Here is a 22,168-nt window from a genome sequence, read left to right as displayed (position 1 = left end):
AAAGGGGCCCTGGCGCTAGGGGTCACCTGTTAGTGTTGGAAGTACTCACTGGCCCCAGGTGCTCTCTGACCCAAACTTCGCCAGTTCAGTCCACTTCGCTTGCAGTTTCAAACGTGACAAAAAGGACGTCTCTGCGGCTTTCAGTTCCTGAGATACAGCAAGGATTCCCAAACGGGACAGTGGTGATTTATCCACTCCAGGTGGATGGATCGACCTGGTTTCACTGCAGCAGGCTTCAAGGGCAAGAGGGTCACAAATGCAGTATAATTGCTGTTGCAGCGGCAGGGCAACATAGCAACCGCATATGCTCCGGTCCTGGCGCAGTTGTCTCACTTCAGACCTGGTAATGCCAAGTGTACAAATTTCGGTGTGAGGGTGCAGTGGACACAGAGCTAGCAGTATACCTAGTTTCGAGGGCCTCCTCGAAACGGCAGCAGTGACTGAGCAAAGCAACTGGTTAAGCTGGTTAGTCCACTGATTGGCCCAGGGACACTTCCGAGAAAGCTTACTTGCAGGTTTTGAAGAAGGTGCCGAGAATAGTTAATCCCACTATTCCAATGGGTCGAAGCGTCTTCGCAGACCTTCTAAGACGACCAGATGCGAAGGGGTTCCACGAGACGACAGCGGGCTCAGGGTGCCAAACCTTCCAGCAGGTCACCAGCGGTTCCTCGACTCAGCTTCGTAGTTTCAGGATACTTGGATCCTATCCTTCGTTCAGTGAGAACTCCAGAGATCGACATGGTATGGGTGTTTTCAGCCTCCTCTTATCCAAAGTTCCCTTTGCGCCAAAACGGAGAGGACCCAATGGGAGATCTGCTCACAAACACGCACTCCATACGTGGACCATACGTGGACCAATCACGGACCACTGTGGTCCCAGTCATTCACGGCACTCCAGACTCTCTGGCACCCAGGATGTGTATTGCACTGAGACTGTTCAGCCCACATCCTGGAGGCACACACACAAGGCATGCAGAAGCCCGTGAAAGCAGTGTGTTTTGCGGGGAAAATGCATGACCAAATAAGGACTGACCCGGGGCAAGATGGCCAAAGGACAGGACAAAGCACCTCGTGGCATGGCCATTTTGGAGCCAGGCCACCTATTCGTGCCAAACGCGGTTAACGCGGTTAACATGGCAGGAAAGGGTTACAAATAATGCAAAACAATAGCTGCCACCAGCCCTGTCCATGACACATCTGCACATCTCACAAAATATCCATCGGGAGTATCTAGGGCCTTTGGAAAAATGACTACAGACCCAAGTACACTGTACTGGAAGGTACATTGTATACTTGTTACATGTTGCACAAAAGTTACAACATGGGAAAAGGACTAAGGGAACCAAGTCTCCCAGTACTGGCTGTCTTAAGTGCATGTCAGTTTACCCATAAAAAGTGAGCGAAAGCCCAGAGGAGTGGAGCTGAAGGCTGTGCTTCTCTGGCAAAGTCAGTCTATGGTGTCTAAACAGCAGCAAAAAGTTTGGGGGTGTCTACATGGAGGGAAAATTACATACAATTATGAAATCTTTCCTAACAGGTGCAAAGACCAATATATGGCTTGGGGCTGTGTGAGGGGTCAGTAATGTGAGTTTTATCGCTGCATTTAAGGGTCCACTAAATTACAGGTTTGGTTGCATTTACCCCCCGTCTCTGAGCTGGGGGTAAATGCGTCAGGAAATTCCTGATTTTCTGCGAATTACTGTGTGGTAATAATAATAGTTGCGCCAAAAATTCCCAATTGGGTCCAATGAGAATGGGGAATTACTATTACTGCCAACCCCTTTATTTGGCAGTAATGCTATTAGCCCGGGTGGTATCCCCGTCGGTACTACCGCTGGGATACTGCCCAACTCGTGACGAGGCCCTTTTAATGTTTTTGTGGAAAGATCTGTGATGGGTGCCTTTAGCTTGTGGAAGAGTTCGCAAAGTTTCAGCCAGATCCATGCCTATTTTTTTTAAGGCAAATAACATGTGCCATACACAATACTTCCAATGTCATGGGCTGTTTATTTGCCACACTCACATTTGCTTCCTCATGAAACAGGCAGCACCGCACCCGTGTCAAACTAATGGAAAGCAGGTTACCTTGTTACACAGCATTTTATGTTGTGTCCAAGTCTTAAAAGCACATTTCAAATGCCCAGAACAGATTTGTGTAATCTTGCATTGCTTCGTATTCTTGCATTCAAGATGAGGAAAATAAAGGTATAGTCCTCTTTCACTTAATATTTCTGTATGTTTTTATAAAATTGCGAGGTTGCTTAATTATGATGTGTAATGTGAGCTCTCGCTATAAAATTGCCTGCACATTTCTATCAACTAGAGCTGGCAACCTATAAGTACCAAAGTTACAGACGGTTCTATAATCCTGCACCTTTACTTAAGTGGTGTGATCGCGGAAAGATCAGGTTGTCTTTTGTCAAAATGAGAAATCCCTACAAGTCATTCAGTTCGCACTGCAAGTGTGCCATTAAAAAAGCCTTGCTTGAGTAGCAAAGCCTCATGTCATTCCTTCTGATGCCATTTTTTTTATTGTCCGGGTAATAAAATAGGAGCTCTGTATATCTGTTGCTGCACAGGGTTTCTTAAAGCCTGGAACCTGCCTAATTAAAAAGGAATGAGTCAGTATTGTAAATCCTCTTTGAAAAGCTCTAATATATTTTTTGCACTACCCTAATGAAGGATGTTGAACCACCGAAGCTTGGGCCAGGGGCAAAACTAGCCTAAAACTTAATGGTGTGAGGGCATGCTAAAACTTTAACCCTTCACATGTAGGGGCTTACTTCAAAAACTGTCCGTGGGGGTGCAAACGTACTTGTTTGGGAGCGTTCTCGGCAAGGCACCTTTGTGGGAACTAGTGTCAAGTTAGCAGCAAATTGTGCAATTTAATCCACATAAGGTCACTAACACCGCCTCGAAACATGATTGGACTGAAGGACAAAATGCACATTTCTATTGGCAGCTGCCGGTACGGTAATGCTGTGGTTCGGAAGAATCAAATTATTTACCGAGGATTACACATTCGGTTATGCAGTGAAGCCATGATTTGTACACAACAATTTAGGCACGTACTCACACATCTTCCAAGCTCTACTTCGTATAAATGTTTGCTTTAGCAATATCGCAATAATATGGTCTTATAGAGTTTACTTGTAAAGTACACAAACCTTACCATTTGTAAAGCCCAATACAAACTTGTTAAGCAAGAAAAATCATCTTTGTAGCACTGTGTCCCAACCTAAATGCATGACTACAAGTCCCAGAATGCAAATCCACTTTTATTTTCATCTTCCACTAAGACCTCATGGATATAAACTAATATTTAAAAAAGTAGCTTTATCTGAGAGTCACTTGCTTTCTGTGGGTATTCCCAACCAAATGTGGTGTTTAGGGCATCCAACTTCAAACATTCTTTAAACTCTTCAGCTGAGGATCTGATGTTAAACGCTTCCATTACTCTCCACTTCATTTCTGAAACTAGACATTTAAGGACTACTATAAGGGAATAGTTTCTTACCTGTAACTCCATTTCTCCAGCATTGGTATGTTTCATGGATTCACATGCTTAGAATATTCCCCGTCGTCGGACTGGGAAGCGTCGGTATATTTATATGGGAACCCTCGGTATACTTATAAAGACGTTTTCCATAGGAAAACATTTCGACACTTCTGTGTCCTATCTACGTCGTTTTGGGCCGCTTACGCCTGCCCCAATAGGACGTAGCGATATAAATAGCCCCGCCCCCGCAGCTCCCTTCAGATTTTAACCCCCAAAGTAGTATGGGGTGTATATATATACATATATATAATTGCATTCCGGGGAGGCCGGCGGGCGCATGTGAATCCATGAAAGATACCAATGCTGGAGAAATGTAGTTACAGGTAAGAAACTATTCCCTTCTCCAGCATTGGATCTTTCGTGGATTCACATGCTTAGAAAAGATTGTATAGCAGTACCCCTAATTTGGAGGTGTGTAATGCAAACCAATATCATCATAGCTACATATGCATTTAGCCATGGAAAAAATTCCAGTCATGGTACATTAACAGTAAAAACCAATTAAGATACATTAATAGAAGGAAAACACCCCTATATGGGGCTTACCGTATTGAAACAGGTGTCGTAAAACTGCTCGTCCCATCTGCATATCCTCTGCATGTTGCTGCTCGAGGCAATAATGTTGGGTAAATGTATGCGGCACCGACCAGGATGCCGCTTGACAGATATCCCCCAGCGGGATTCCAGACCACAATGCTGCCGATGACGGAGTGGATCTTGTTGAATGGGCCTTTGGGCGCTTTTCCAGCGGCTTCCCTGCTTTGGAGTGGCAAAAAGCAATTGTCGACGATACCCAGCGGGCAAGTCCTTGCTTCGAGATCGCTTTTCCCTTTGCCGAAGGGCCATAAGCCACAAATAATTGTCTAGTACCTCTAAAGTCTTGAGTACGATTGAGGTAAAACTTTAGAGCTCTTTTTATATCCAATGTATAGAGAACTTTTTCCGCGAAAGATAATAATAATAATAATAATAATAATAATTTGGCATTTATATAGCGCTACGAACCCTCAGGTATCTGAGCGCTGCTTATTATTACCCACGGTGTGTGGTGCTCATTTATCGACCTCGGAAGGATGAAAGGCTGAGTTTGGCGCTGCCGGGATTCGAACCTGCGATAGCAGTCAAAGCGAGCGCTCTACTCGCTGTGCCACTTGACCTGCTCACTGACCGATGAGGGTGTTGCGAAGAATGTCGGCAGTACAATAGAAGAATGCTTGTGGAATATAGTTGGAACTTTTGGTATAAAATGAGGACTGGTTCCCAATACCACTTTGTCTTTGAGAAAACCTCAAGTATGGCGGATCGATAACTAATGCCTGTAGTTCCAAAAGTCGTCTTGCCGAAGTAATAGCCACCAAAAAGGCTATTTTCCACGATAAGAATTTTAAAGATGACGACGACATAGGTTCGAAAGGCGCCTTCATTAGTCCCGCCAGTACCAGGTTGAGACTCCAGTTCGAGGACATTTTCTGGTTGGAGGAAATGTTTGAAATAAGCCTTTTAGGAAATGTTTAACCAATCGATCACTAAACAGTGGTGTTGAATGTCTTTTACGAGTCAATCTTGAAATGGCCGCCAGGGGAACCTTTATCGAAAAAAAAGATAAACCCCTTTCTGCTAAGTGCAGCAAGTATGGAAGAAGCTGCTCTGCCATGACATTCAGGGGTTCTAATCCTGGTTGATCCTTGCACTACATGCAGAATCTCCTCCACTTACATGCATACGAAGTATTTGTGGACGCAGCCCGCGCTGCTTATAAAATTCGACGACAGTCAGATGAAATGGTCAGAGACCCAAATTCGGAGAAGTCAGGAGCCAGGCTGTCAGGCTGAGGCTGTCTGGGTCGTGATGCCAAACTGCTCCCTTGTCCTGAGATAGAAGGTTCGGAATCTTATGGAACCTCACTGGTTGCGTTATCGACAGCTGGAGTAGGTCGGAGAACCACGACTGCCTCACCCAGTAAGGGGCCACTAGGATCACACGACATGGGTATTTGTGAATCCACTGTAGAGTCCTTCGGGTGAGTGGAAACGGAAGAAATGCATACAGAAACTTGCCCGTCCACGGGAAGGAGAATGCTTCTCCCAGTGAGTCGGGTTGTGGCCATCTGCTTGAATACTGTGCGCACTTCTTGTTCTCGCTCGTCGCAAAGAGATCTAGGGATGGATGGCCACATTTTCTAAAACCATCGTCAGTTGCTGGTCATTCAACACCCATTCGTGCAGTCGATTCATCTCCCTGCTGAGAGAATCCTCCGGTACATTTTTTATTCCTGGCAGGTATTAAGCCAATATGCTTATCTTTTGTTCGAGAACCCAATGCCATGTTTCCTGAGCTTCGGTCGAGAGAGTTCTGGAACAAGTACCCCCCTGTTTCCTCAGGTAGAACATTGTCATTGTATTGTCCATCAATATTCTTACGACCGATCCCTTTATGCGTGGCAAGAATGATTTTAGGGCCCAACGTACCGCCCTCAACTCCTGTACATTGATATGAAGGGTCGACTCTTCTGGGGACCACTGACCTTGCACTTGCAGGGACTCCAAATGGGCTCCCCATCCAGTCAGAGATGCATCCGTCACTACCGTCATCTGAAACTCTGGTTCTTGCAGGGGCATCCCTCTCGTTAGATTGTCTAAGAGCTACCACCACCAAAGCGCTTGTAGAAGCTTGTTGCTGACAGTCAATTTGTCTGACCACATCCCGACATTGGGACCATCGTTCTGCCAGAAATTCTTGTATTGGTCTCATGAAGAAACGACGATTGTTTACTAATGGGATACACGACACCATGGCCCCTAGCAGTGACATGCATTTTCTTACCGACACACTGGTGTTGGCTTTCCACTCCTTTGCCTTGTGCCTGTGTTTGTGAACTCTTTCCAAGGATGGTTTTACCAGTCCTGACTGCGTCAGGAACTCTGCATCCAAAAACACCAAGTTCCTTGAGGGAGTTAAGGAGGACTTCTCGAAGTTGATCGCAAAGCCTAACCGCTGCAGAAGTCGCATAGTGGCTTTTAGACTTGCTTGTGCTATTATCGGAGACGACCCCCCTTACTAACCAATCCTCCAGATAAGGGTAAACATGATGACCTTTTCTTCTTAGCCAAGCTGCTAATGGAGCCAAGCCCTTTGTGAACGTCCTGGGAGATGATTTTAGCCCGAATGGGAGTACTTTGAACTGATAGTGGGTTCGTCGGACTCCGAACCTTGGAAATCTTCTGCGTCGTCGACGCATTGGTATATGAAAATATGCGTCTTGCAGGTCTAACTTCCTGAAGCGTAAGCATTTTGAACTTCAGACTTTTCAGTGTCTTGTTGAGATCTCGGAGATCTAGAATGGGTCGCCACTTGCCGTTGGGTTTTTTGACAACAAAGTAACGGGAGTAAAGCCCCTGACCCCTCTCGGCCACCGGGACCAATTCTATAGCCCCTTTTTGCAGCATAAGCACCACTTCTTGTTGTAATATTTGAAGATGGGGTTGCGCCAAAAACATAGGTGGAATGTGCGGTGGCATGTTTTTGAACTGCAAAGAGTAGCCCAGTTTCACTGTGTCCAACACCCAACGGTCCGATATTATTTTCTCCCACTCGTCGACGCGGCGAGACACTCTTCCTCCCAGGACGTCCTGAAACTCGTCATTGTTGGGTCTTCACCTGCTTGTCTTTCGTGAACAATGATTAACCTCCTCTTCTTCTAGAAGCCTGATAGTCTTGCCCTCTGCTAGTCACCTGGGCAGCTCGAATATAGGCTTGAGGCCTCGTCCACCTTCTTCCCAAACAATTGCTCCCCTTCACACGGCATATCAAGCACTTTGTACTGTACCTCTGGCCTAAAGTTTGTACACTTAAGCCAGGCTTGCCTACTCAAACTCACTCTGTTTATTTGTTTGAAACCTGCTTGCGCCAAGTCTACGGCAATGTTAATTGAGTGGTTTGACGCCTCTTCCCCCTCACGCACCAGCAACATAGCAGATTTTCTGTTCTCATCTGGCAGATGTTCCAGGATGGGCGCTAAACGGTGCCACATTTCTCTGTCTTATCTCGCCATTATAGCCAGTGAGTTAGCTGCCTTCACCGTCGTCGCTCCTACTGACAACACTTTCTTGCCAAAGGCATCCTGCCTCCTGGCCTCGTTGTCCGGGGGGGTTGTGCATTTATGTTGTGACCTCGCATTCTTGCAGCAGCTGCCGATACCACCGATTCCAGGGAACGCTGTGAAGACAAACATTTTGGAGTAGACACCGGAGCTTTAAACTTCTTTTCCAGTCTGCCTTTAACCGCAGGCTCCAAAAACGGATGGCACATGGTTCGTAACCCTTCTTGCCAGACGTAGTCTAGAATGGGGACCGAGAATACCGACTTCCTTCTCTTCCCCATATGATCAAACAAGAAGCAGTCTTTCTTTTCCTCCTCTGGGGTCAGCCCAAACTCGATACATGCTTTACCCATCATTGCGTGGAAGGAACCAATGTCATCCGGTGGTGATGGTTGCGCCAGACTTTTTGAAGCTTCCACCTCAGCCTCCGATTCCCATGTCGGATCTCTTGAAGGGGACAAGAATTTGCCTGAAAAAGACTCTCCAGGTTCCGAATCGGAATCCGGTAACTCTCCTTCCTCCAGGTGTGAGCGTGGAGGATCCTCGCTAACCGGACGGGCTGTTGGTACCCTGGCTGTTGACCGCGTGGCCGGAGCTGGTTCGTCGTCGGCTGGCATAGTAGGTACCACTGCAGGTGCACCAATGTGAGGCAACTTCGCGTCCAACCAGCTCAATAGAGTCTGCAATGTGGATAACACTTCCAATGACAACACCGCCTGGGGGTTCAGTAACGACGATGTAACTGGGATACTTCGCCCACTCGAGACCATCAACGTATTGACACCCTGTAATCCCAGATCCATTGGGCCTGCCACCGGTTCACAGTCGTCTTCCACAGATGATATTGAGAGGGCCGCTTCCTGTTGTAACAGTGTCTCTGGTAAGATCGGATCGTACACCTCCGGTTGTCAGCCTTCCGGAGGGGCTACCGTCGACGATGCCACCTTCTCAATCGTCGTTGTCTGAATCGACAAAGCGATTGTAGGAATAATCTGCACTGACGGTAATGAAGGCGTCGTCGACCAAACTCCCGTCGACAGCGGTGGCTGTGGCGCAGGCGCCTGAGGCGTTCTTGCCTTTTTTGAGCTTGATTTATGCTTTCACGAATCTCGACTCAAGGATGACCTGTGATGGATCTTTTCTATCCTTATTTGACGAAGAAGAAGCAGCTTTTCCTTTTGATGACGATTCCCTCGTAGAATGTTTTTCAGAGGGACGCTTCTCTGTCGAACGTGGCTTCTTCGGTGGTGGCTCTGCAGATACAGAGCGGCGGGGAGCTACCGGAGATTTTGATCTCAAGGCCAAACTATGTGTAGAGCCTACTTCCGAAGGAGGATACGCTCCCGCGCCGTCATTCAGCTACGTCACCAGACGTCTATTTCGGTCTTTCAGGGTCTTCTGTGAGAAGCCTTTACGAATCTCACAACTGTCTGCAGAATGATAAGGATGAAGATAATACAGGCAATCCATATGCCCTTCACCCTCATAAACCTTTTTTAATCCGCATGTAGCACACAGACGAAACAACGCCTTCCCAGACATTGGGAAAGAAACAAAATCAACCTTGTAAAATAGCAGATAGCACGAGGTGATCCCACTACTTTGGTAGACGGTTGAAATCTGAAGGGAGCCGCGGGGGTGGGGTTATTTATACCGCTACGCCCTATTGGGGCAGGCGTAGGCGTCCCAAAATGACGTAGATAGGAAACAGAAGTGTCAAAAATGTTTTTCATATGGAAAACGTCTTTATAAATATACCGAGGACTCCCAGTCCGACGACAGGGAATATTCTAAGCATGTGAATCCATGAAAGATCCAATGCTGGAGAAAGATGGGTTGTCTCCTTTCCACTTTCACCCTTTCAAGCATTCACTTAACATGCAAGTGAGAACATCCCATCACAATTTCAATCACCTCTGCATGTGAAAAGCCCAAATGCTGCTAAACAATTACATGTTTTGCAAAGGTATTTGCCAGCGCAGTCCCAGGCACAGTTAATTATCTGTCTTGTCCTGACAGCTCTATAGGTGAGCGAGGTCAAGTCCACATAAACCATAATTTCGGGGGAGGAACAGGGGCATCAGGGTTAAATCCCCAATTGCCCAATGGTTGTTGTGCGCCTACTGTGTGCATCATAAAACAGTCATCTTGCTATCAAAAATATATAGGAGCCTGGAGTCTACCGACTCCACAGGCTGAAATTAAAATATACTGAGTTGTGCTTTGGTTAGGGACTCCAAGCAGGCAATTAGACCCCTCAGTTCTACAAGCACAGTGAATGCCAGTAGCTCCGGAGACCAACTGTACCCCAGACCCCCTTCAGAACCTGTAAACAATAGGGCAGTCAGCATTCCTTGAAGCCGTGACATGCTGTGCACGCACAACAAAAAAACTCATCATAGAACAGTAGCTCGCCAGGGTGGTTGTGTACTATGAAACAGACACTCGCCCCTCATAAAAAAACTTGTCAATGCCAGAGAGCGAGGGGAATTTGCGAGGCACGACCTTTGTCTCACAGTACTCCACTTTGTTTAGACTACTACCATGTTGCATCTCATCTTCTTCTTTTATTGACCTATTCTGATTTTTAATGTGTGTGGATTTAGCAATGCAGAACTGACTATGGAGAATTCAACAGCTCTGTCTCCGAAATAATCCCGGTAGAAGAAACATCAGTTACCAAACAGGGATAAGGTCAGCCCCAACAGGGACAGCCTGTGAATATACATACATAAGAAACAGCTATCGAACAAACGATAAATGTATCGTCTTTGCATCATTCGACCTAAAAACTTTTTTGTGTGATATAACGTAATTCCTTTAAAAAAAAGCCCTTGGTGTGCTTCTGTTCTTCGTACAACCAACTTGGTTGTTGGCCACGATTTAATAGTTGATAGGCAGTGGGTCTCACAGCCCACATTGCCCTAAAACAAGTGGAGCGCATTAAAGCAATTAACTCACACCCTTATCCCCACACACCCCCCCCCTTAGCCCCACCTTTCGCTCCCTTTCCCTTGACAGAACTGTGCAAACAAAGGTGTTATAGCAATACTAATATCAATAGAATGGCAGATCAAAATTACCTGGTCTTTTCTGAAGAATTAGTAGAGAATATCCTAGCCCATCCTTCCATCCTTCCATCCTGGGAGAAAACATCAATAGTATAAATACGAATAACCCTGACGAATGGAATGAAATTGAGATATTACGAAAAAAGATAATCCGTACAGAACTCTGAGCCCATGCTGAACCCAATGGCCTAATAATAAAAATGGAACCACGTATTTTTCTAGAAGATTTGCAATTTCAAAAAGCTTGGTCCTATATACCAAATAAATGCACAAGAGGCTGGTTAATCTTAATTATCAACACGGCAAGGACAGTCACAGACAAAGAACTGAATGAAAAAAGTGGCCAACTAAAATTGAAGGTAAACATCGATATTTACAATGCAAAACTAACAGCTCTAGAAATTACACTCAAAGAATTTAAGGATTTCAACTTAAACAAAAAACTGAGTAAGCTCAAGAAAGATCTAGCACAGTTTACGCATGACAAGGTGTATCCATACGTGGGGACAGAGTAATTCTCAGAAACAGCTAAGCAAGCCAGAAGAGATGCAGCAGCACTCAGTATCAGGATACCCAAAGGAGTGGATATGGACAACGATCCAGGTCCTCATTAGGATCGTCAAACAGCTCAGACCATCGTAGAATACAATTTGCTACAAACCAAGGCAGTATACCAACAAACACGAGCAGGCCTTTTTTAGGCCAGCGTGGAGGCTATTAAGGAAGACAAAGGTGGCAGACGTAGTCATCAATAGTCACACGTAGCAGAGGAAGAGGACAAGGGCAAGCAACACCAATACCTCCTTAATTGTGAATTTGTCAACGTATATTTTATCCAAAGATGAAGAAGGTATTTTAGAGAAAGGTCTTTCATTTGTGCCATCTGCACAATATGATGCATTTCAAACCAGAATAGAGATCTTCCAAATGATGGGCAAGATTCGTCCAAAACAATATTTTCAAGACACAGAAGAGAAGACCGAGAGGGACAATACAGGCTTTAGACCCAAATCAGAGTTCATACCACCTATACCTACGAACTCTGTAGAATCAAGCACTTTCGAAAAAATGAATTGGAAAAGAGGATACCATTCATCCATGGCAACTGTACAAAAGTCCAATTAAGGGCATTAAATACATTGGCCAAAAACGATAGCTTAACGATAAAACCAGCAGATAAAGGAGGAGCCCCAGTGATCATGGACACGTCTGACTACGACAAAATGGTAGATACATTACTGAAAGACAGAGCCAGCTACCGTATCCTCTCGGGAGACCCGATACCAGCCTTGAAGGGAATGATAAATACACTAGTGGAAGAAGCCAAAGCTGAAGGGTACCCAAGTACAAAAGAAGCAGCCTTCCTGATTCCTAAACATCCCAGGACACCAGCTTTCTATGCCATTCTTAAGATCCACAAAGGAATTTTGCCACCACCAGGACGAATGATTGTATCTGGTATACAGTCGATATTGCAACCTTTGTCACAATATGTAGACTATTTTATCCTATATAAAAGATACCTCTGCCATGCTCATTCTGTGTTGGAAGAACTCACCTTTCATCCAGAAACAGAATGGTTGGTAACAATGGACATTGAAGCCCTTTATACTAACATACCACAGGGAGCAACCTTAGCGATGGTCAAACATCTCCTAGACTCAGGTATAGACCTCCATCAATCTCATATATCAATCTCATGTACTGAGATTGACTCGGAGGCGGCCTCTATTCTACTCGTATGCGGTGCTGCTCGTTGCTGTCGTAGTGAGGTGCGGCCTGAGTCAGACAGCGTCAGACAGCGTCAGACAGCGTGTGAGGTCCCTCCCTCGAACCTGCAAGACCGAGGCCGAGCGTTTGGGTACGAGCTCGCGCTCGCGCCGTTGCATCCGTGGAACTCGCCAGAGTCCGCCCTCCTGCCCCCCCCAAACCCCCCCTTTGGTACCCAGTAGCCGCATCCACGGACATCCACGGATATAAGGAGTGTGGCAACGGACTGAGGGGGAGTCACGGGATTCGTGGAGGGCTACTATTGTCACGCTTGCACCTACGGTGGGTAAAAGACAAAGGCGGACAAAAGGCGGAAAGGGTTGAGTAGTGCAGGGGCGAGCTGCACTGAATAGTGCAGGTACATTGCTCAGCAGGCTGCGCTGCCTCTTTAGCTGAGCCCTTCCCGCCCTACCCCTTTCCCCTCCTCCTCTCCCGTACCCTGATACAGCATAGCTCCATTGGGGCGAGGGGGTACGCCCAGGTGGGTGCCTGAGGGATGAATAGCGGAACGGGGGGATATTTCGTATCTGATCTGCGCTGTTAGTATCTGTGGGTATTGTAGTACTGGGTGATACTTTGCACTGTGTCTGTGCTGCTCAGTAAGGGCGCAGCAGGCTGCTTGTAGAGACCTCCTGTGTTGTATTATTGCTGGGAAGTTTGTGTTCTTGCTGAACAGGAGTGGAGCAGTGGTACCTGGCCACCTACTACAGAAGCACTAGCCATTACTGCTGTTGGTACATCTAGCGCTAGGTTGGAGGCGGCCCTGCAGGTGGCCCTATAATAACGTAGTATATGTGTGGTACCGGCTGAGGTGCAGCCTGATATAGCGCTAAGGCTGAACGCCCAGTAGGTGTAAACGCGCAGGAGGCACATACATACCCTGTTGGGTTGACTTCTCGACTCCGACAAATACCTGGAGACTGCGGGCTTGCGCCTTTGATCCAGGTACTGAATAACAACAGAGTGTAGCACAGTGGGTAGAACCCCGCAAATTGAGGGTCACTGAGACAAGCCGATCAACCATTGGCAGGGTTTCCATCAGTGGTCCTCTCAATGCAATCAGGCAAGAACCGGAATCATCCAGTGTACAATCTAAGGAAAACCAATCCTAGAGCAGTTGCCCAGGGCCTTGTCAACAAGAAGGTTAAGATGGAAAAACTGATACCTAAAGTAAAAGTAAAAAAAAACTCCTCCATTAAGCAAGGTGCGATTACTTCTTTCTTTCCTCCTCGAGAAATAAACTCGACCATAATTGAAGAAGATACACCCGATCAACAAGAAAATGCTCTATTGAATGAGTCAAATTTCGAAGATATTGACAATAACTCATTATTAGATTTATGCTTAAATATCCAAAGAAGCATGATGCCACAATCTGTTGCAAGACTGAGCAACAACAGCGGATCACAGACAGATAAACCAATGAGCATACCGTCCGGGGCATCTACCGTAGGAGAAGGATTAGACAGACTTTCCGTCTCATCTAATTTGGCATTGGCTTCGATGCAAGACGACCCCGACGAAGAAATTGAATGCTCAGATAAACTATACTCAGGGGCAGCCGAAATTGCTGAGATCCAGGCATCGGTAGCATCATTACAATTTGCGCTCAAGATCTTGTTGAAAATGTCGCGGCGGATTTTGGCCAATATGGATATTCTAGTCAGGGAAAATAAGGGGAGATCGATCTCTGTCGAAGATGCAGAAGCAAACCTATCTGAAGCTATCCATATGGCAAATGAGACTGATGAGCAACAAAACTTGGAAATAGAGGAGGAGATGAGTAGTTCTGACCCATTCTTCTCTAAAAAACAGAAGAGGCTAGCAAGAAAAGCAAATAAGGATAAAAAACACAATCAACAACGCTAGAGAAGAGCGCGATGGGAATATTAACTAAGAAAATCAGGAAAAGAGTAGCAAGAGCCAAGAAAAGGAAGGCAGCCCGTGATGGATATTTGACCAGTTGGCTACTCCCTGAACAAGAGCCCAAATTGGACCGGGAAGAAATGGAAGAGACGGTGGAAGAGGTGGAGGAGAGCGATAGCACCGCAGCAGACACGGCTAGACCAGCATTTCAACTGACAGTGCTGGAAGACCCACTAGCTGAAGAAGCGGCTACTATGCTAGCTAAGAATGAGAAGAAAGGTAGTCGTATATGCCTGATTAAGAACCTCTACCAGAGCAAGGTCAACAAATGGTTATCACGATCGGAATTGCTGATAAGACTATATTCTGTTCCACAACTCCGGGTATTAACTTCAGATGACTTCCAATTTGTGGAACCTTTGAAAGGCCCCAATCCAAATGTCTCTGCGCTTCATTGTAAATTTTTGGCTACGGCGGATTTATTAAGAAAGTGCAAAGAAGAATTAAAAACGGCAGATGTGGAAGTGGATGCTGACTTAAATGAAATAGATCCATGCTGCCCGGAGGAAGAAGTTGCCATCTGTGTGGAAACAGCAATCTGCCCAAACAAACCTATAGACAAGAAGATAGAAGTAGCTGATGTCCAACAAGTACTGAAATGGTTGACTAATGCCCTTCCCGAGATTTTAAGGAAACAATGAAATCTATCTATTGTATCATGGAACTGCCGGGGCTTCTCACATTTACTTTCATTAGAGGGCTCCACGAAAATGTTCGATAAATGCAGCTGTTTCTGTCTACAAGAGACATGGGCCATAGACCCTTTGTTATTAGATGGTTATACGCTGTTCCACTCAGCCGCTTCAAGAGGCGAGAAGGGCAGGCCTTTTGGTGGACTTGCTATAGGAGTGGTTAACACTTTGGGGTCCAGGCAGATTGAATGTAATTGTGAAAGCAATCTACTTGCAGTCGAAGTGATACTTGATGGTGATGACTCCATGGGCTCATTTTTGTTGGTGAGCCTGTATAATCCTCCTGGGTCAACATTGAATGAACAATTGCAAGACTCTTTACAGGACTTGTTGGCGAATTGGCTACACACAACTACTGATGCGGGGGTAATGGTTGTGGGAGATTTCAATTGCCACATGAGAGGATGGGAGTGCAAAACGCAGAATCTGAAATTGAGAGAAAAGGGAGCTATGGCTCATAATAGAAAAGATGAGAAGGGCAATGTATGGGAATACCTGTTCGAATCCTGGGAAATGATAATGCTCAATGGTAGAACTGTCAGTGACTATGCTGGGCAATATACATGGTCCAATGGTGTTTCTCATAGCACGCTGGACTATGTATTTATATGCCCCAGGCTTCAAGAGCAGATTGAAGATCTGATAGTTATGCCTAATGAGTGGAGTGATCATGCGGTTTTAAAATGTGTGATGAGTATCCCCAGAAAACAGTCCCCATCTAGTAATGTGGGTATGGTAAAAGTCAACAATGCAGGTACTAGGATCTCCTGGTCTGATAAAAATATAGTACGTACAGTCGAAACTTTGGGAACAGTAGAGCCCAATGAGCTGTCCAAACTTAAGGTAATGACCATTAACTCCATAGAGAATTGGATTCGTGTTTTTGCAGGTAAACATGCGGTTGCTCCTATGGGGCAAATGATGGGTAGTGGGGGAAATAAACTGCCATTTGATAAAATAATCCGAGATATGAAACGCAACTGTAGAGCTGAACTGCGAAGGGCCAAGAAAATAATGGCCCTTGGAGAAGTATATTATCGAACAGTTAGAGAGATCAAAAATAGATTCAGGGCAGCCATTAAGGCAAAAAAAAGGGCGGATAAGCGACTCTCATGGCAAAAACTGGTGAGAACCATATGTGAAGGAAAGACCCGTAACATCTGGTCCCTTCTGAGCGAGGCACAAGGCCCACAGAGGAGGGCTCTAGTTAACCCTATTGAAGCGAGAGTGTGGGTAAAATTTCTGGAAAACAGAAATATAGAGGGCGAGGAAGTAACAATGTTGGGCAGCCCGCCTTGTGAGGTCCCATTTCCTATATCATACGAACTCATCCTGAATAAAATCAAAGAGATAAAATCGTCAAGAGCACCGGGACCCAATGGTCAGCCAACATTGTTATGAAAGCGTACCCTGAGTTTTGGGCGAGTCTCCTAAATATCCTGTTTGAGAAAGTCGTAAAAACAGGTAAAATACCCTGCTCCTGGCAGACGGCAATATTAATCCCCGTTTTTAAAAAGGGTAACAGACTTGATCCAAGAAACTATAGGTTGCTCTCAATGTTAGATGTTACAGGAAAGATATTTGCCTCACTTCTGCTCAATGAATTACAATCTTGGGCCGAGGGTAAAGGAGTACTGTCTAGATTCCAAAGTGGGTTTAGACAAGGTTACTCTACTGCCCACAACATCATGGTAATGGATATCTTGCGATCTAGAGCATTGAGAAGTGGATCTGCCCCTCTCTACGCACTTTACATAGATTTCGCTGCGGCATTTGATTCTATACCTCGTAGCCGTCTGTGGAAAAAACTACAATCAATGGGCTGTCCGGAAGGCTTAATATATTATCTTAGACTTTTGCATTCGAACAACTCAGTTAAATTGAAGCTGGACCAAGAAGGCCACACAACTGAAAACATTGTGCAAAACAGGGGAGTCAAACAAGGCTGTGTAACAGCACCCCTAATCTATAACCTATATGTTTATGATATCCCAGATGCTATAAATGATGTTAGCAATTGTCCGCCGAGAATTGGAAAAACAAGTTGCCCAGTATTAGCTTATGCAGATGACTTGGTGGTATTTGACCATACCATCAGTGGGATGCGTAGATCGGCGGTTGCACTCTGGGAGTACGCAGAAAAGAATGGGCTGAGTATCAACCTAGGAAAAATAAAGATTATGAGATATACAAAAAAGAAGGCCTCACGTGTGCAACTTACAGTAGGGCTAGCGAACATTTCCTATGTCCCTCGGTACTGCTATTTAGGCATAGATTTTGAAGATCGTGGAGATTATGTCGCCTGCAAACAAACACGCCGTATTAAAGCATCACAATTGACTGCCTTGTTCCATAGATTTACTGTTGGGCAAGGCGGTTTTACCCTGTGGGGGACTTGTCAACTCTATATCCAGGTTTTTGCTCCAGCAGTAATATATGGCTTGGAAGGCCTCCTGGAGTCTGATCTGAAATGGCTACAGGTGCTAGAGGGTAAATTTTGGCGACATGTTCTGGGCCTATCTCCCTCCGTCCCTGTGACCATTATCAGATTAGAATTGGGTCTGACCTCCTTAAAGGCTTTAGTACTGAAAAAGAGGGCCTCGCTTTATCTTAGAATGTCCCGAGATGTAAGTAATGGCCTACTAACAGCGGTCCATCAGGAATTAGAAAAGGAAAGTTTGATCTCTACAACTGTCGACCAGATGAATAATCTGTTCCGCGAAATAGGCTGGCAACACAGAGATGGTAAATACTCAGAGGAAGTAAACAGAGCACTAAGCAAACGTGTAGATCTCTGGGATTGGCTGGAGAATTTTGAACATCTTAAGAGCCTGAGCAGTTACCATTTTGTGCAATATAGATTGTTTGACTTTAGGAAAGCCCAGAAATATCTGAATATCTGTCCATCTGTCAGACTTAGACGGTTCATATTGTTGCTCAGACTGGAACAACTACCTACGCTTATGACCACAGGGAGAAAAGATATGATTGCTGTTGAGAAGCGCATATGCCGACTATGTAAAATTCAAGAGCAGTTGGAGACGGCAAAGCATCTATTGACTGAATGTCCAGAGATGGCCAGCACATTTTCCCCTCTTTTTGCCAGCTATGTCCATGAAATCACGCATATTGGGGAAGCTTTGTTTTGGCATCATTGTCTCAACTCTAACAGCATACGTTTGCTGACAGTCCTGTACACTATCTGGCTGCAAATTGAAGTTAGGTTGGGTATAACTCTTTAGATGACTATATTCATTATATGCGGGTAAATACCAAATAGATTGTATGAAACATATGTATATAGATTATATATTCTTCTATTTTAACTTTTTCTGTAAAAGATATGAATTATTTGTATCTAAAATTGTATTTGGATTCTGAATCATTTGTATCTAAAATTGTATTTGGATCATGTTTTAATACGATATGGTATGTAACGTGAAATATGTGTAAAGTTTATAATTTAAACTATAACACAATAAATATTATTATTATTATTATTATTATTATAGACCTCCATCAAGTACCATCATCGTTTATTATACAACTAGCAGAAATTGCACTAACCAACAACTTTGTTCTATGTAATGAGATCTAATACCAACAAATTTCAGGCATGGCAATGGGGGCCTCCTTTGCCCCGAGCCTTGCAAACCTCTACGTAAATGCCTAGACAGTATTTTTCCAGATACCAATCCATTCTTGGCCAAGATCAGGATTTGGCATAGATACATTGATGATGTATTGATGATGTATTCATGATCTTTACAGGTATGCTTGACGAATTGAAAAACCTTCACAGATGGATCAACAGACAAAACAATCACTTGAAATTTACCATGAGACCGAGCCAGCGTTCTATTAATTTCCTGGACATAACCATCGAATCCAACCAGGGTCAACTTAGATCCAAAGTTTACAAAAAACAAACTGACAGAAATTCCCTATTGATTTTTTTCAAGTAACCACCCTAAGGCATTGAGAGAAAATCAGCGGTATCACAGAATATGCACTGACACACAAGATTACATAAAATATGGCAAAAAACTGAAGCAACAATTTACAGAGAGATGATATCCTGAATAAATTAAGACAATTTACAAAAGAGCTTGAAATATACTGAGGGACATTACCCTCCAACAACATCCTAAACCTCCACTGCGAGAGAATATAACAGCGTTATTGAGCTACTCACCATTAGTGAACCAGATTAAGAAGGAAATTAAAATACTGTGGCCTTTCTTGAATATGGGAGAAGATCAACTCCCTGAACCATTGTTTGCACTGAAACGAAGAACTAACATTTGAGACAAATTAGTCAAGACACTTGAAGAGAAGAACAGAGAAACTGGACAAACAACCTTATGGGAAACAGAAGAAGCAACAGGACATGCCCCAAGTGTTCACAAACTACACACAGCACCATGATACACATAGATCTCAAGACTCCCTGGGAACAACGGTCCTTCACGAATTGCAATGCAAGTGGAATAATCTACCTGATTATATGTCCTTGCGAACTATATGTAGGTATGAGCATGCAAAAAGCTAAGATGCATATGATCGAACATAAATCATGAATACGTACAAAGAAACAAAATGCACCTTTAGTGGCACACATAGAAAAAGGCCAAACCCCTGAACAATTTACATGGACTATTATTTAAAAAATACATCGTCCTAGACGAGGGGGTAATCTACACAGCCTCCTTCTAAGGAGTGAACAAAGTTGGATATTTAGATTGGGTACAGACAAACTAGGACTCAACAAACAAATCCAGTGGAATGAATTATCTGTGATGTAGAGACCACGTTGTGACCATCGTTAGCATAAGGGAATTATGATCTTCTTAAGGATATGCACTGGAATGTAAAAAATACCAACTAGAACATTAACATTTCGGAACCACCAAGATGAAAACCCTCATGACATTCTTATGCCAGAAATACAGTGTTGAAAATGTTCTTTGATATATGATGCTGCACAATATGGGGACCTCATAGACAAATGTTGTAAATGATGCTTGTATTAAGATGATGTAAATATGGGCACTTTACAGGCAGTTAACCCGACATCCATTGGAGCAACTACCAATGGTCCCATGCCCAAATATTATCCTTAGATGTATGGTACCCTTTGATGTAAGGCACAATGTACCCACATCATGGTACAATTGTGCTGTGGGTGAGAGGTAAATTGCACGGATGCGCAGAACACGTTAATGCACACAGCGCCCTAGCAATATCCATATGAAGTACTTAGATAATCTACTATCCGAGTTGTGATGTTGCGTTTACTAACTATATCCACCTTGCTGTGAGCCGTAATATAATCTGCTGGCCTAGGATCACACATAGATACAACATAAGGGGAAACACCTATGAGTCCCACACCCGGATAACTATCTTGACATGTGGGCCCTTTTTCATAATATCAGTCATTACCCGATCCCACATGAATTAATTGTTCAGAAGAGCAACATCCATCAATCTCATACTCGGGGTTCGTATGGTATAGCAGCATGTAACAGCATTGAGCATAACACGGTGAACGGGATCAAGCACATTCCAACATGGCGGAAGACACACGCAGCAGCAGTATTTGAGCCCTAGACGCTCTGCCCCTCCTACTCCATAGAGAGGCAGGCATACACACAGCATTCAGAACGTGAGCAGAGAGAAGAACAAGTTACTTCTTACCTGGTAAAGTTCTTTCGACGGGATGTTCCTCCGACGTATTCCTTATCTTTGATAATACGTTTCCAGCTTGATGGCCTCAGAATTTTGTTCTGTAGAGGGCGCTGCGCGTCGACGTCCGCCGAGTCGATGTCCCTCAACGGCCACCGTATCGTAGAGGCAGACATAATCTAGCTGGGTCCGGGCCTGTTCCGAAGATACGGCCATGATCAGCTAATCGTCCAGGTAGGGATGGACATGGATCCTTTCCCTCCTTAGACTCGCCGCCACTACCGACATCAGCTTGGTGAAGACCCTCGGGGCGGAGGTCAGCCCATATGGCAGCACTCGAAATTGATAATGAGAGTTGCCAATTGCGAACCTCAGGTATTTCCTGTGTTTGAGATGGATTGGCACATGTAAATTAGCATTCTGAAGGTCCAGAGATACCAGCCAGTCCTGGAGCTGGAGGGCCTGAAGGATCTGAGGAACTTGTTCAATTCTCCAGGATGGGTCTCAGTCCTCCGTCCTTCTTTGGTATGAGAAAGTATGGGGAATACCAGCCCTTGTTCCTATCCGCTACAGGTACCGGCTCTATGGCACCTTTAATCCTTTAAGGTCTATAATTTCCTGCAAGAGGAGCGGATCTGGAACTTTTAGAGAGCTGTTCCCCGGTGGATGACTCTGAGGAATGTGTAAAAAGGGTAGGCAGTAACCTTGGGCAACTGTCTCCAATACCCAAGTATCTGACGTTATAGCCTGCCATTCCGTCAGATGGTGAGTTAACCTGCCCCCTACAAGTGTATTGTGTGGGAAGGCCTCAGAGTGGGAAGGCCTCAGAGTGGTTTGGGGGCGGCTGATGCAGATGCCGAGGGTAAAGAGGCACCTGCTGCTGCTGCGGTCTTAATACTTTTGACCCGTCCACCTCGGGTGGATCTCCTTTGGCCTCTTTGAGCTGGCTGTCCTCTGCCTTTCCCGAATGCTGAATAATAGCGAAAGGACTTTCCTCTCCCAGAGGTTTCTGAGGGGCGAAAAGGAGTTTGGCAGATAGCAGCTCCTAAAGATTTTGCTGCTGCTTTAGAAGTCTAACTTTTCCAGACTGTCATCAGCCTTTTTCCCGAATAATGAAGAGCTGTCAAAGGGCATATTCAAAAGTCTGGCCTGTACATCTGGAGCAAAGCCCGACTTTTGCAACCACGCATACCTGCAGATTGTTGTACTTGCCGCCATGGCCCTGCTGATACTGTCAGCGGAATCAATGCCAGTTTGAAGTGATTCGCACATGGCATCTTTGCCATCTTTAATAATGTTAAGGAAGGCTTCCTTTTCCTCTCCTTCGGGTATGCAGTCAGCCGCTGATGAAGCACACTCCCAT

The 22,168-nt window shown here is 44.9% G+C and overlaps 1 protein-coding gene across 1 annotated transcript in view; it reads right to left on the bottom strand.

Moving 5' to 3' along the window:
* DNAH17 (dynein axonemal heavy chain 17) overlaps positions 1–22,168 on the bottom strand; it is an 8,024,690-nt gene that overhangs the window by 5,711,885 nt on the left and 2,290,637 nt on the right. The window lies entirely within an intron of this gene.

The sequence above is a fragment of the Ambystoma mexicanum genome, chromosome 3q (genome assembly GCF_040938575.1).
Source record: "Ambystoma mexicanum isolate Mex_15411 chromosome 3q, UKY_AmexF1_1, whole genome shotgun sequence".
Taxonomy (NCBI): domain Eukaryota; kingdom Metazoa; phylum Chordata; class Amphibia; order Caudata; family Ambystomatidae; genus Ambystoma; species Ambystoma mexicanum.
This window is presented reverse-complemented; position numbering and strand designations above follow the sequence as displayed.